Genomic DNA, 16,108 nt, shown 5'->3' on the forward strand with positions numbered 1-16,108 from the left:
GTAACAACTCACTAAATGGCATTTTTTGAATATGTTTTCAACTTTTCCATTAATGTGACCACTTAAAGTTGCACACTGTGTTGTTATCCTAGACCAGAGGTGAAAATCTGTAACATAGTTATAAGAATATTTAAAACCTTGTTTAAGACATCTTCCTGTTTTCCAAGGCTAATGTTAAATTTGATGTGACTTTGCAAGAAAATGCTTACCATCTGTAGTTGGTATTTTTCTTCTGCTCCAGCCATTGATATATTTTTTACATAGAAGAGTCGTCTCCAGTAATGAAAAATCTGTCCTAGGGTAAGTTATATTAATAATGGTACTCCTGTGAAGCTATTTTTGTAGTGTAAATTTCAAATTTAATACAGATTTTGCACCATGGAAAAAGCAAACACCAGGCACTACGCAGTTTCTACCACTGCTTAAAATTCAACATTCTTCTGTTTAAAATACCATGAATTTACTTTAATATTTAGTTCTAGCTTCTTCCAAATCAGCTTATAAACTGATGAAGCAACCAGGAATAGCTCCCTGTACTTGCTGTTGTCAGTCTGGCCCTCCCTCCCCCATTCCACTTATTTCCTCTCTGCCTCTGCTTGTCCCAAGTCCTCAAAGTTAGATTCACAGAAAATCCTCATGTGCATTTCTGTCCTGACATGGTTTAAAATAGTTCACATCTTATCTCTTCTCTGTGACCCCTTCCCTGACCCCCTCCCAACAGACCTAGTCCCCATGTTGGAAGCTGAGGCCATACCCAAGACCTGTGTCTCTCCAGGTGTGGGCCCTCCACCCCCGCCCCTTGCCACTCACCTCTGCTATCACCTTCTCAGGCCTCTACCTTGGTGTGTGCTAAGATGGTAGTCTCTACCCATATCGCCTTCTGAGAGAATCAGCCTTCACCTGTTGCTCTAACATAGTGTCCTAGGCTCCCGCCCCCAAACTACTGATTCAACAGGTTAGGGTGGGGCCCACAATTTGCATTTCTAATGCAAATTTCCTTCCACTGCCTTCACCGAGGATGAGCCTGGGTAGCCCTCTTTGCGCTAAGTGAGCTTGGCCTCAGCTATGAGTCAAAGGTGGGTGGCTGACCTAGAAGCCAATCACATTTTTCTCTCCTTGGAACAAGAAATGGGAACGCTGCAAGACTGAGTTAGTGGGAAGCTGGGTCATAGAGTTAGTAGCAGAGGAAGCTATTTTAAGGTTCAAGTAGATAAATAGAAGAAGAAATGGGTATATAGAAAGAGACTACAAAGCAAACAGAGAGAAGTAGAGGTAAGAGGCTTCATAACCCTAAAGAGAAGACAAAAAGAGTGATTGACAGATTTCCTACCAGTACACCTAGCCCAGGTGTGACTTCTTACCATTCATTTCCAAGGAATCTCTGTGCCAGATGATCATGCTGCTCCTTACCAAAGCACATTTACACGGGTCCCTCTCCCTTGCAGTCACTTTATCTCCACCTGGAATACCCTTTCCCCTTCAGGCCTGTCTTCCCCAAAAACCCTTGGTCACCCACCCTCCTCCTGCCCGTGTTCTTCCCCAGGACAGAGTCCCACTTGCAACCCAGTGTGTGGCTTGGATCCTACCACCCAGGGAGGGCACACTAGATTTTGAACTGGATTTAGTAAGGGAGAAAAGACTATCTTAATTCTTATATTGATGACCCTAGTGAGATATCACCCTAGTGAGAGTGAGAAGGCCTGGTATCAAGGTCTTCTTCCCGCCCGTACCCCACCTAGTTTTGATTTAAATTGGTTATCATGCCAGCAGCAGACTCACAGACTCCAAGAAGGGACTAGTGGTTATCAAAGGGGAGGGCGGGTGGGGAGGGAGGGAGAAGGGGCTTGTGGGGTATCATGATTGGTGCACATGGTATGTGGGGGGTCACGGGGAAGACAGTGTAGCTCAGAGAAGACAAATAGGGATTCTGTGGCATCTTACTACACTGATGGACAGTGCCTGCAATGGGGTATGGGGGGGAACTTGATAATAAGGGTGAATGTAATAACCACATTGTTTTTTCTTGTGCAACCTTCAGAAGAGTGTATATCAATGATACCTTAATAAAAAAATTAAAATTAAAAATTGACTATCATGCCTTGTGGCAAAGGCTTAAGATTGGACAGCTCTTGTACAGCATATTCATATGCACAGTAGAGAGAGAGAGTAAATGACCTCTCTCAGGGCCTGAATTGTTCCCCCCAAAAGATATGTTAAAGTCCTAAACTCTACCCCCAATACCTGTGAATGTAACCTTATTTGGAAATAGGGTCTTTGATGTAATTAAGTTAAGATGAGGCCATTTGGGTGGGTCCTCATTCAATATGACTAGTATCCTTATAAGAAGAGGAAAATGCCATGTGAAGAGAGAGACACACAGAAAGAATGTCATGTGATGACAGCGACAGAGATTGGACTGGGTAGCTACAAGCCAAGGAATGCCAAGGATTGCTGGCAGCCACTGGAAGCTAGGAAGAGGCAAGTCAGGATTCCACCCAGAATGTGGAGAGATCACAGGCTGGCCAACGCCTTAATTTTGGACTTCTAGCCTTCAGAACTATGTGAGAATTAATTTGTGTTTTCAGCCAGCTGGCGAAGGGAGCCCTAGGAAACTAATACAGCCTCTAAGTCCCTTCCACACCCAAATTTATTATATACAGTACAGGTAAAAAGGCACATTGCATAGCTGGTTTTAATTATTCATTGAATTTCCAATAGTGTGTTTTAAAAAAACAGAAAATCCTGAAAATCTAGGCCATTTTTATGTACCCATTTTCAAATATCTTAAGTATACAGACTGCCCTGTTATACTGTGAATTCTGAGTTACATGAGAATGTAATTTGAAGAGATTTCATATTTTCCAAAGCCATTTTGGTGATTTAAGCATGGAAGCATTACAATTAAATGTCTGAAAAGTTATCTGTGCATGATTTGCTGTAAGCTGATATCATGAAGCAACACATCTTTTCGGGATGAGGTAGCAGCCCCAGCCCCAGGGGGAAAGGGAGCCGGCGCATCACTCAACTGCAACTGCTTTGGACAAGTGAGCAACATGAGCAAGCTCAGAAAAAGTCATATCCAATCATCTTCAAAATAAAAACTGTAGTAGCTACAACATAATTCTCTAAGGGCAAGATGGGAGGAGATGTGGAAATATTTGTATGATGCAGTCTTTATGGGTAATGCAGAGAATATGGGCCAGAATGAGATCAACATGGCTCATAAGCCAATGGGTCAATGTCAGCCATTGCTTAAAAGCCTTCAGTGACTGCTTGTTGCCTTTTTAATCCAATCCAAACAGCTTTGGTGACATAAAGGAATGCTCATGACGTAAATATAGAAACTCTTGAAAAGCAGAAAACAAAAATACAGGTGAGGAATGATCCCAACTGCAATTTTTAAATAAACTTACTTATATATTCATTCATTCAAAGTGATATGTACTAAGCATATACTAGCTACTAAACACTGTTCTTATAATTTGTAATCTAGTGGAGGAAGACAACCAGCAAGGAAACAATAAAGTGTAAAGGGTAAGAAGGGATTTATCTGTTGCTTTCCAGAGTACTTTTTCAATGCTTAGGTTAAACCAATCACAGTGAGTCTCCAAAGTTGTACTGAAAATGTTGAGGAAGATTTTAGCTCTTTTCCACTAGACATGAACTAGAAGAGCAAGCACTGCTGAGCCACATCGTAGCCCTCAATGGCAGACACTGACTGAGAACGGAGTCAACAGAGGGGGAGAGACGCCAAGAAATGGGTGGGTGGAATCTGATCCTGATTATCTATTTTGATCCCTTATATCCAGCCATTCCTAAAGTCATCACAGAGTTTGGGCCAAGTTTTCAGTCACTTGCCCACAAGAGTATTAACTAATACATCCAGTGAAACAGAATCTCTGGGGTGGAAGCTGCAACCTGCCTTGTTAATTAGATCTCCATGTGGCTAATCATTGAGGAGGTGAAAAGTTGGCTCCAAAATGCAGGCCAGCAAACTTTTTCTGGGGCCAGAAAAGTAAACTTCGTAGGCTTCACTAGCCATAAGGTCTTCACTGCAACCACTCAACTCTGGTGTTGTAATGCAAAAGCAGCCATAGATGAATGGATACAGTTGCATTCTAATAAAACTTTACAAAAGCAGTGAGCTAGATTTGACCCACTGGCCATACTGCCCACTCCTATTCTAGATATAGAACAATTTGAGAACAATACCATACCTGGGAGAGTCAATAGGATTCAGCAAAGTGTTTTTCCAAGACCTGTGAAATCTGAAGCCATTTAGTAGTTGAGGAAAAGAAGCTAATAATCTGTAACAAGAGCTCATATTTATTGAGGGCTTACTATGTGCTGAATTGCTATGCTGAGGGATATATCATTTAAGACTCTGGTTAGTAAAGCACAGAAAACCTGACTCAAATTTAAATAACAAAATATTTCATATTTCATATATCAAGTAGCTCTGAGATAGGTTGATTCCATGATTGGAGTTTCAGTGGTTTAGTGATATGTGCAAGGGCCCTGGTTCCTTCCATCTCAGGCCTCTGCCTTCCTTGGGACCTTCATTCTGCCTTCAAGTAACTGACTCAGTGACCACAAGATGGCTACTACAGTTCTAGGCCTCATGTCCAGACCAAACAGTCTTCAGAAGAAGAAACAGATCATCTCTAAATCTGTCTGCTTCCTATGAGTGAAGAAGTCTTTCCCAGAAGCCCTTCCACACCAACATCTTTGCCTCTCACCTTTCATTGGTCAGATTTTGATTACATGCCCGCTCTTAAACTAACCATTAGCAAGGAGACTGGAATGTCCAAGATGAGTTGAGACTGATCAGGAATCACTTCCTGATGTAGGTTGTGTAGAGAACAGCAGAAAATGACAAAGAAGATGTATGAATACCTGAACAAAATCAGGGTTCTGTTAGGCCAGGAATGAATATTGGATAAGCATCCACAGTGATATGATCAGGTAATATTCGTTTCCATGTTTTACAGATGAGAAAGTGCATTGCAGAGAGAGGAAAGTGCTTACCCAAGGTCAGACAGCTAGTAAGTAGAAGAGACTAGGTTCAGATCCAGGTCTGTGACGACAGTGCCCACCACACTAATGTGCTGTGGTAGAGCTGAGGATGTCAAGAGCAGGATAGCTCCAAAGTTTGCCTCAGAAATCAAAACTGAGCTAGTTATTAAACCTGCAATGTGAAACCTCCTTAGCAGGGTGTACCACTTAGCTTCTGCTGCATAACAAACAACCACCTCATAATCCAATGTGTAAAACCACATAACTTATTTAGCTCACAATTATATGAGTCAGCAACTGGGCTGGGCTTCTGGTCTCAGCTGGACTCAACTCACGCATCTTTGGCCCGCTAGTTAGCAAGTAGATCAACTGGGCACTGGCTGGTCAAAGATGGTCTCAGGTTGGATGGCTCACCTTTGTTCCATGTAGTCTCTCATCTTCCAGCAGGCTCCCCTAGGCTTGTTCATATCAGGACAGGCAGAGTGCCAAGAGGGAGAGTAGAGATCTGCGAGGCCTTTTGAGCCCTCGTTCAGATCTAGGAAGAGTTATTTTTTGATTAGGGGCTGAGGTGAAAAAGAATTTTTTTCTCATTCCATAGAAAGATTGATGCTATCACACTTTTGTGCAACAGCACAAAAAGTATGCCCCATTCCCATGTTGGTAGCTCAGGGAGTATTCAATGGGTTGGCATATTTCACGGCTCCTGGAGGACGAGGACTCTTAACCAGAGCTGACAGATGATGTCAAGAGGTGGAACATAGATTTAGTACAGAGAGAGAAGTGACACCACAGTCAATGGATTGAAGCTGGGATAAGACAACATGAGGAGAGCACATAAAAACCAAATATTGAAACCCAAAGACAAAATTACACTCAGTCACTTTGTTTCCCCCCTAAAACATATTCCATATGGCAATCAAGAGATCAAAGCCTTATTTTCCACTATCCTGATAGAGCAAACCATAAGCTATACATCAAATATTTAGAGTGCAAACCCTACCAAACTTGAAATAAATGGAATTCTTACTTAATATTCAAGTTGCTGTCTTTAAAAATATTCTTTAGAATGACTTGTGTTATCTTTACAGGGACCCAGAGGATTTCCCCTGAAGATCAGTATTTTTTTATTTGCAAAATTATTAAAACATGTGGTCTAATCAATCTGAAAATATTGATGTCTTTTTTCTGAATTCATTCACTACTATCATTAGCAATTTAAATCTATGACAGCATATAGGCATTTGAAACATTCTGGAATTAATTTCTAAGTAAAGGTAGTGAGCCCAAGTTAAGTTGTAAGCTCATATCTTATGAACGCATTCAGAAATTTACAGTCTTTAGGTGTGAACTTACACAGCATGAAGCTTGGCCCACCGCATTTCTGAAAGTGGAGTTTGGCTCATGTCAATTCTCATAACAAAAGAGAGATTGCCAAAACAAGCAACTTTCTCTAAATACAGGTGAAATCATCTTGGTACGGAGTAAATCCTCACAATGTAAAAATGTACAGAGTAATTTCACTAAACGTTCTCTAAAATAGTTTTCCATAAAACTGACGCCATAAAAGCTGGTTCAGTCCGACAAGACCGTGGAGGGAATTCCTCTCCTGTGTCGTTATACAGCAGATATGAAAAAGAACTCTGAGTAAGCCAAGGTAAAATCTGCCTTCCTTCATGGTAGACTAGCCAGAAAAGTAGGTTTTGTTAACTTGAGTTATCTCAGCTTTTATGGGCTGGAGAAGAAGCATGGCTATAGAGAATGTTAGAAAATGTTCATGAATATGAATATTGACAATGCATACAATATAGAAATATAGAAAACAAAAATAAAATCTGTCTACTTATTGCTTAATGTTTATTGTTAATTTTCTTTTGAAAACAGCAATTTCTAATATGCATTTGTGATTATGTTATAGCTAAATAATCTATAATATACTCAATTAATAGAATGCCATGTGGGGCATTAAAAACATCAGGTAGGTAAACCATATGAATATACTGAAATATGTATTTGTAATAAAGTTAAGTTTTAAAATATTTAAGGATATTGAGTTAGGCATCATCAAGTAATACATACCATATTAACAAAGACATTAAGAACACATGACCTAATGAAGTGATTCTGTTTAGAATAAAAAGCTTGGATTTCAGCAAGAAATTTTAAACTATCTTAATATCTAACCATAAAGGATCAGTTAAATAAAGGATGGTACATTCATGCTATGGAATACATGAAGCAATTGAAGTAATATTGTAGAAATATATTTATTAAATATAAGATACATGGCATATACAGTTGACTCTTGAACAATGCAGGGATGAGGGTTGCCAACCCCCATGCAGTCAAAAATCTATATATAACTTCTAACTCCCCAAAAACTTAACTACTGATAACCTACTGTTGAATGGGAGCCTTGCTAAACAGTAAATTAGCACATATTTTGTATGTTACATGTGTCATATACTGTATTCTCATAATAAAGTAAGCTAGAGAAAAGAAAATCTTAAGGAAATCATAAGGAAGATATATTTTCAGTACTGCACTATATTAATTGAATAAAAAATACACATATAAGTGGACCTGAGCAGTTCAAACCCAGTAGATCAAGCGTCAAATATTGTTAATATGCATATTTCTTGACATGGGAAAATGCTTCCAACTTGCAGTCAACTGAAGAAAAACTTCATAATATAGAATTACTGTATAAATTCATTTTTAACAAAAAATATATATGCAGATTTAAACATCTTAAGAGACACATCAAAATGTAACTAGAGGTTATTTCTAGGTAATGGGGATTTGTATTTCTTCTTCTTTCACATATTTGCATTTTCTACTTTTTCCTGTAATGAACACCTATTACTCATGTAATAAAACAGTTAAACTATTGGGTTTTAGCAAGATAAAAATATGCAAATAAAAAAGAATGAACGAAAGGCACCAGATGTCAACAACGGTTGCCACTAGAGGACTCCAGCATGTGGGATTTTCATTTTCCTCTTTAACTTTGATGTTTTCTGAATTTTTGACAAAGAGCATATATTAAAATCATGTTTAAAAGTAATATGTAATATTACATATTATTTCATGCCATACTGGATGAATGGGCAGGAGAAAGGAAATGGTTACACAGTTAGGAGAAAGGTCACTTCAGTAACATAAAAATAAAAACTGCTATAGATTCTCTCTTCAGAAATGTCTGATTGTCGATAGCAAGATTCCTAAATGAAGCCAATAAAGATATAATTTGCAAATACCAGTGACACCTTTGTATTAGTCTAAATGGTGGTGGGATTCCCTGACTCAACACCGCCCCCTTCCTGTGGGCATAGCACCTTTTTCTGGGACAAGGACAGCCCTATCCCAAATTCAAAGGAGAAAACTGGCCCTTAACAGGCGTCCCTTGGGTCACAAGAATCAATTGCTCAAGTAGAAGTTGAGGGAGATGTGAATCCACAACAGCCCCAGTGGAAACAGCTTCAGGCTCTTAGCTGACGATGGGTTCAGCATGAGTCATTCCAGTGCCCTGGGCTCTTTGCTGAATTCATAGCAGTATTGGGATGGGGGTCATGATGGCCCGCCTCTACTTGTCCCCCAGCAGCTTACACTACAAGCAATACTTTCAGTTCTGAGTGCTACATTGTGCAAGGAACAAGGGGGAAAGGAATCAAGATTCTGAGGAACTTCGTCATGTCCCATGAGGAATATTTGGAAAAACTGAGAAAAAAAATTCAGAGGAACACATCAGCTGCCTTAAAATAACGGATCAGGTGAAATAAACTTGTTCCATGTGGTTTTTCATAAAGGAGTCATGAGCCGTGTGCTGGAGCTGGGACTGGAATTCTATTGAGACAGATCTGGAGACAGAAAGAAGGCTCTGAGGAGTTAGAATCAGCAGAGGATAAGCTGCCCTTGAGTTTGCTCCTCAGAGTGTGGTCCACGGAACCACAGCATGGACTTCAGGGTAGCCCGTTAGAAAAGTGCTGGGTCTCAGGGCTAGCCACACTTACTGAATCAGAACCTGCAGTTCAAAAAGACGCCCAGGTGACGCAGATGAGCATTCGAGTTGGAAGGGTACTGGTCTAGCCTGTTCACCAAGAGAGGGAAAAAGTGCCCTGGTCTCCGGAGAGCAATCCGAGGCGGGGCTACCCTCTCCTACAAGCAGCCTCAAATCCGGAAGACAATCTGAGAAAGATGTGCAAGGAAGAGTGTGCATTGAAGCAGAGTTTGAATTAGAAAAACATCTAAGTCTTGTAAAAACAATAAGAAAATATTATGCAGCCATTACTGTATTTTAGATAAATATTTAAGGACATTAAAAAATTCATTCATTCATTCATATTAAAGGAAAATAAATTATGAAATAATATGCACTATGTGGTATTTTACCACATATACTTAACATTCACTTAAAAATAATTATGAAAAACTTAAAAATATAAGTAAAATGTTATCTAGCCTATGGAGAATGTTTTTAAGATGTTTATTATAAATGTAACAATTGCTCATTATAAAATTTCAGAACTGAACACTATAAAGGAGAAACTAAAAATAATTTATTATCTACCACCCAAAGATAACCAATGTTATCATTTTGGTACATTTCCTTTCATTCCTTATTCTATGCAAATTTATGTATTTTAAATATTTTCTGATTATAAAAGTAACACATGTTCAATGTATAAAGTTTGGAAATGGGAAAAGTATAAAGGAGAAAATTTTAAATATTGAGATGTAATCCCTCAATATTTCTATACAACTTATATTTTGTGCATAAATGTAAAAAAATTTTAAACTAAGTTGAGATTACATTTTAAAATCAATTTTATAAACATGTTTTCTCTTATTAGGTTGTTTCTATATCATTAAATATTATTCAAACACAAATTAGGAGGCTGTATAGTATTTTAACCTTGATTTGTTGTCCATTCCCATATTGATACTTCAGTTGTTTCCAAATGTTCATTACTTTAGATCTATAATGAATACTCTTGTTCATAAACCCCTAGTTATTTTATTAGAATGAGTCCTAGAATTGGAATTAACTTGAGGTCAAAGGGCATGAACTCTCTCTAGGTACAACTTTTTCTTGGAAAAGTGAAACTACATCACAGCATGCCTACCAGCCTCTTTTCCTGAAAGCTGATGGTATAGACTGGCACATTCTCTGGACTCAGAGATTTTCTTGGAATTGATTTTTTTCTTCAATGACATACCTATTCAGTTTCTTCCATATCTGTTTCTTATTCTGATATGCTTTTTCGTGGATTTTGATTACTTATATTTCCCCAGAAAAATTTTTCACTTCATCAAGAATCACAGATTAACTAGAATTGAGTTGAACAGGATATGTTTTAGTTTTTAGGGGTTTTTTCTCCATCTGATAAAATAGTATCTTTCCCATTTCCAGTTATAGTTATTGAGGAGATTCACCCTCTATTTTTTAATTTTTTAGCTTAATTATATCACCAGATTATTTTAATATTTCAAAGACTCAGTCCTAACATTTATTATTTCAAACTTATCCCTGACTCTTATTTATTTTTCTTTATTCTTTCAAAGAATAGCTTCCAAGCTGAGAAACAATAAATGCAATTACAAATTTAAAAATTATGGATTTAAGTATACAAAATTATTTTTTTAACTTATACATACTCAAGAAAAAAAAAACCCAAAAGTAAAAGAAACAGACTGCACTCTGTCTCCAAATATAATTAGGAAAGTATTAATATTTTAACTATGTAGATAGCTTAAACAAATTCACAAGAAAAAACTCCAATAACCCAAAAGATTAATGCATAAAGTATTTGCAAATAGTTCACCAAAGAAAAACATTTTAATATTCCAAAAAAATTTTTAATGTTCAAATATGTCTCATTAGTTGGATTAGAGAAATACAACAATAAAGAAACAACCTCTTATTAGTCACGGTTTCATAGAACTCACTGCTTTATTTTATAATCGTTTTACTGAAGTATAATTCACATACCATACAATTCATCCTTTTAAATAAGTGTACAATTCAATGGTTTTTAGTATATTCACAGTTGTGCAACCATATTATCTAATTTGAGAACATTTTCATCACCCCAGAGACACTGCACCTCTCAGCAGTCACTTCCCACTCCTCTTTCCCCCAGCCACAGACAATACTAACCTACTTTCTGCCTCTATAGATTTGCTTATTGTGAACACTTCAAATGAATGAAAATTTAACATGTGGTCTTATGTGGCTGGCTTCTTTCATTTAGCATAATGTTACCAAGTTTCATCCTTGTTGTAACATACATCAGTATTGCAGTCCTATTCACTGTCAAACAATATTCCATTATGTGGATATACCACTTTTTTGTTTATCTTCATCATTTGACGGGCATTTGGAATGTGTCCACTCTTTGGAGATTATGAACATTCACGTACAAGTTTTATGTGGAAGAATCCATTTGTCTTGTACATGCTAGAAATATTTAAGTTGGATGTAGCCCTTCGACAAAGTCATACATAAAATGTCCATACCTTTTAACTCTGTAATCCCACTACTTAGAAACTGATGCAAATAAACAAAGAATATGCAATGTGGAAAAGCACAAAGTAGAAGTTGCTCATCATGATACTACTTAAGCATAACCCATTTGTCCTGTTCTCCAGTATAAGGTACAAAAACAAGGGCCCATCTCCTTTATAAACTGAAATGACTAGAGACACATTGCTCTCTTTTATCCCAAGAGGCTTTTCCAAAAATAAAAGTGCTCAGTCTCCAGAGGCCAGTCTTTCCACAGTTGCTCTGTGGTTTTCCCACAGAGTCAGAGTCACCGTTGGAAGGAGGCTGTTGGACTCTTGGGCACAGGATGGCCACTCCTGCTTGTTTTGCAGAGGGCAGACTCTGAATTCCAACCCAGCCCCTTGTTGCTGCCCCCTGGTGAGTCCTTGTCCAGTGCCCATGTCCTCCAGTTGACCTCACTGAGGGTCAGCTCAGTCCATCAGTGGGACTCTATACCATTAAACCTCATTAAGGTAGATTTTCGCACCCGTCCCCAACAACATTTGAGCTCTGCCCTCCAAGGAGCTTGAATGAAGTGGCCTCACACTCCACATTCTGGAAGCCCCCAGAGTATGGGCATCTTTGCCTTACATCTACCTAACCACAAGAAGCGTGTCTTCCTAAAGATCAACCCCACTGCTGGCAGCTTCTACTTTTAGTTTTTAAAAGGTAAAAGTTATTTATTTTTCTGTGAATAAATAAGCTATAAATTTCACTCAAAAACAAAGCAAAAAAATACAAAGGGGTACACAGTGAAAATGACCCTCTAATCATGTTCCAGACCTCTATATTAAAGTCTAGACAATATTACAATATGGAAACTGATAATAATCTTTCTTCCGATGGTAAAATAAATAAGGATAATACCTTAATTATTTTAAATTATCATTTCGTATCATGCACAATTTGGATGTATCATAACCTATATAAGCAATCTCTTATTAGGTTGTTTCCAATATTTTGCTAATCAAACAATAATGCAACAAATACCCTTATAAGCGTAAGAGGATTTCGTATCCAGATTCCAATGTGTAGAGTGGAATTTTCCCCCCACATCACCAAGCAGTGCTCAGACACCAGCTGGGTGTCCTACAATTCAGTTCAGTTGTGTTTATTTACCTAGAGGTAGCATCAGATTCACAGGTTAAGTCCCACAAGACTGCCCTCCCCACTGCAGAGGCCAGTTGCAAATTCAGGTTATCACCTGGGCTTCTGACCTATTGACCATAGATCAGAAATTCCAATGACCCCCTCCTTAGGTGCAACTCATTTGCTAGAGCAGCTCACAGAACTCAAAGTAACATTTTACTTACTAGATTACTGGTCCATCATAAAAGGATAAAATTCAGGAACAGCCAGATGGAAGAGATCATAGGGTAAGGTGTGTGGGAAGGGGCACACAGCATCCATGCTCCCTCCAGGTGTGTCATTCTCCCCAGTCTCTATGTGTTCACCAACCCAGAAGTCTCCAAACCCTCTCCTTTTGGAGTTTTATGGAAGCTTCATTACGCAGTCATGATTGATTAAATTATTGGCCATTGGTAATTGAACTCAATCTCTCGACCCTCTCTCCTCCCCAGAGGTCGGATGTCAGGGAGGTGGAACTGAGAAGTACCAATCCTCTAATCCACACTTGGGTCTCCTGGCAACCAGCCCCCCTCCAGAGGTGCAGTCCACAAATCAGCTCATTAACATAACAAAAGACGCCGTTACCACTTTCCTCACTAAGGAAAAAGAGTATCATTGTTTATGACAAATTAATGAGTTAAATGATAAATTCACAATAGCATTCTGCTTAAAGTGTATTCTTGTAAATCTCCCTGATGGAATATTGTAAAACCTTTGTGTACAGAGCTCTGTGCCAGAAATGGGACAAAGACCAAATGTAGCATTTTATTATAAATCACGGTATCACAGAAGAGTATCATTGTTTATGACAAATTAATGAGTTAAATGATAAACATACCTTAAATCTGAGGAGATATCACCAACTCACTCTCTAGAGATAGTTGATAACTCATCTAGCTCATATGTAGTGAGTGAAATTGGGATTCAAACCCAAGTTCTCTGAGCTGGGGTTCAGGCTCTTACCCATTAGGCTAAACTGCATCTTTTGTCTTTCCCAGTCTGAAAAATAGACTGGTACTGTTCAGGTAGTTTTCAAATGAACTGTTCCTACTACAAAAGTGAATCTTTTTCATATATTGAAGAATGATTTGTGTTTCCTTATCTGTGAATTGTCTGTATATAGTCTTTGCCCATTTTTCCACTAGACTATTGGCTTGTTTTCCTTCCCAAATTGTAGGAACTCATTATATATTAGGGAAATTAGTCTTCTCTGTATTTGGAATTGAAAATGTATTTCCCAGTTTGTCATTTGTCTTTTGACTGTTATGTGTAATGGTTTCTGCTATGAAGAAATTAGATTTTTATATAATCATAATCATCATTTTTTATTTTATAGATTCTGGACTTTGTTTCATGCTTGGATAAAATTTCCATTCATGAAATAATAAAGAAGTATCCAATGGAATTTTCAAGTATTTTTATAGTTTCTTTTTTTTTTCCTTTTTCTCTTTTTTGTTTTGAGATCTAAATATTTGGTGCATTTGAAATTTACCTACTGAAAGATATAGATCCAAATTTCTTCACCCCAGATGGCTACTCAGTTGCCCCAACACTGTTTTTTAAAATTATCTATATTTTCCCATTAATCCATATATCCTCCTAACATATTAAATTTCACTGGCAACATTCAAATGATAGCTTTTTATAATAAAAATAAAACAAAAACTTGGTGTCAACCCCCTACTCATTCCACTTCCCTACAACAGAATCAATACCAGGAATATGTCAAATATTTGGTAACAGAGACCACAATAGCATTCTACTTAAAGTGTATTCTTGTAAATCTCCCTGATGGAATATTGTACAACCTTTAAAGCAATGATATAAAGATTGTGGCAAAATGTGGGGGAAACACTTCTGATGCTAACATCAAGTAAGAAAAAAGGAAGGATATAAACTTTATGCAAACCAAGAATATGACCACATTCTGAAAACATGCCTAGCAAAGAATCACATGAGCAATACACCAGAGGGATAATAGTGGTTTTGTTGGGATGAAGGATGAAACACTCCCTGCCCCCACCTTTTTTCCCCTGAATTTTCTGTAAAAGGGTAGTATTAGTATAATTTTCAAATTTCCTTTTTAATAATGACAGGCTGTCCCTGTGGGTTTTTCTCTTCGGTCTAGGGAGACCTCATTAAAATGATAATAAAGAAATAAAAAGATTACAAACCTACAAAGACAAAAAAAGATGGGGGGAAGGAAAAGATCTCATGGCTGAAAAATTCCAACACATTTTTGTGACAAGGCAAGCGGGTGGAGGAGTGGTAACAGACACCACAGGTCTGTGAAGGAAGAGAGCAGAGGCACTGGGCGGGGTGGCGATTAAAGTAAAACATGTCACTTGTGGACAGGACTCCAGACTCCCCTCCTGGGAGACATCGCTGACTCACTGTGGATGTCCTCAAGCCAAGACACTTACCAGTGCTCTTGCCTCTTTTCTCCCAACTGAACAAGGAACTCTGTGTTTAACATCTCTAGCTTCCACTTGGGGCTACAGGGAGGTTAATTACTGTTTGAGAAGGTATGTGAGCTGGTGAAAGAAGACCCAACAAGCAGAAGGAAGGTTATTACCAGTCCTGTAAGCTCTTAAGTCCTGTGATCCTTTCATGCACCCAGGAGACCAGCACTCTGGGTTTATAGCTGGGCAGCTGCAAGTACAGCCTAATGCAGGCTTTGGCTAAAAGCTCCCATCACTAAGAACAGGACAGGGGGCCAACTGTGCAGATATGAATAGGTGTGAGACTCCCAGCCAGGACACCAGCCCAGAACATCACTGGGCAGCTACTTCCTAGAGAGCTAGTGACGTGTGCTCCTTGGTCCCCCACCCAGATCTGGAGACCTGTGTTAAGCTCTCGTCTGGAAGCTCTCGCTGCCCTGCCTTGCTCCTATATATCAAGACAAGTCCAGTCTCCACACACAGGGAGCTCTGTGGCCCTAGAGTTGCTGCTCAGAATGCAATGGTCTTGCTGAAATGTAGAAATGAGGTACAATTTAGTGATCTCCAATAAGTTGATGGTGTTGGCATTACATCTACTCAGGAGGGACACACACACACACACACACACACACACACACACGATTTTAAGAATTTGCTGGTAGGCTTAGATCCTGTCTCCTTTCTGTGACTTGGAAACCAGATGCGGCTAAAAATATTCACTAATTCAATCAATTGTCTTCATTCTTTTTTTGAGAGAATGAGTTTCTAAGCCCAGAAATGTAGCTTTGAAGACCACCACCATCATTTATTGAAAATCTACTCTGTGGGGCAGCCCCTGTCCTAGACCCTATCAAAACACAAAGAAATACATCTCCCATCTCAGAGCTAGCCAGACTCTTTATACTTCTTTTATAAAGATCCAAGCAGTCTTTTCTGCAAGAGAGTAAGAACCATGTCTGTCTTACATGCTCCTGCATATTGC

The sequence above is a fragment of the Manis javanica genome, chromosome 4 (assembly GCF_040802235.1).
Source record: "Manis javanica isolate MJ-LG chromosome 4, MJ_LKY, whole genome shotgun sequence".
NCBI classification, from domain to species: domain Eukaryota; kingdom Metazoa; phylum Chordata; class Mammalia; order Pholidota; family Manidae; genus Manis; species Manis javanica.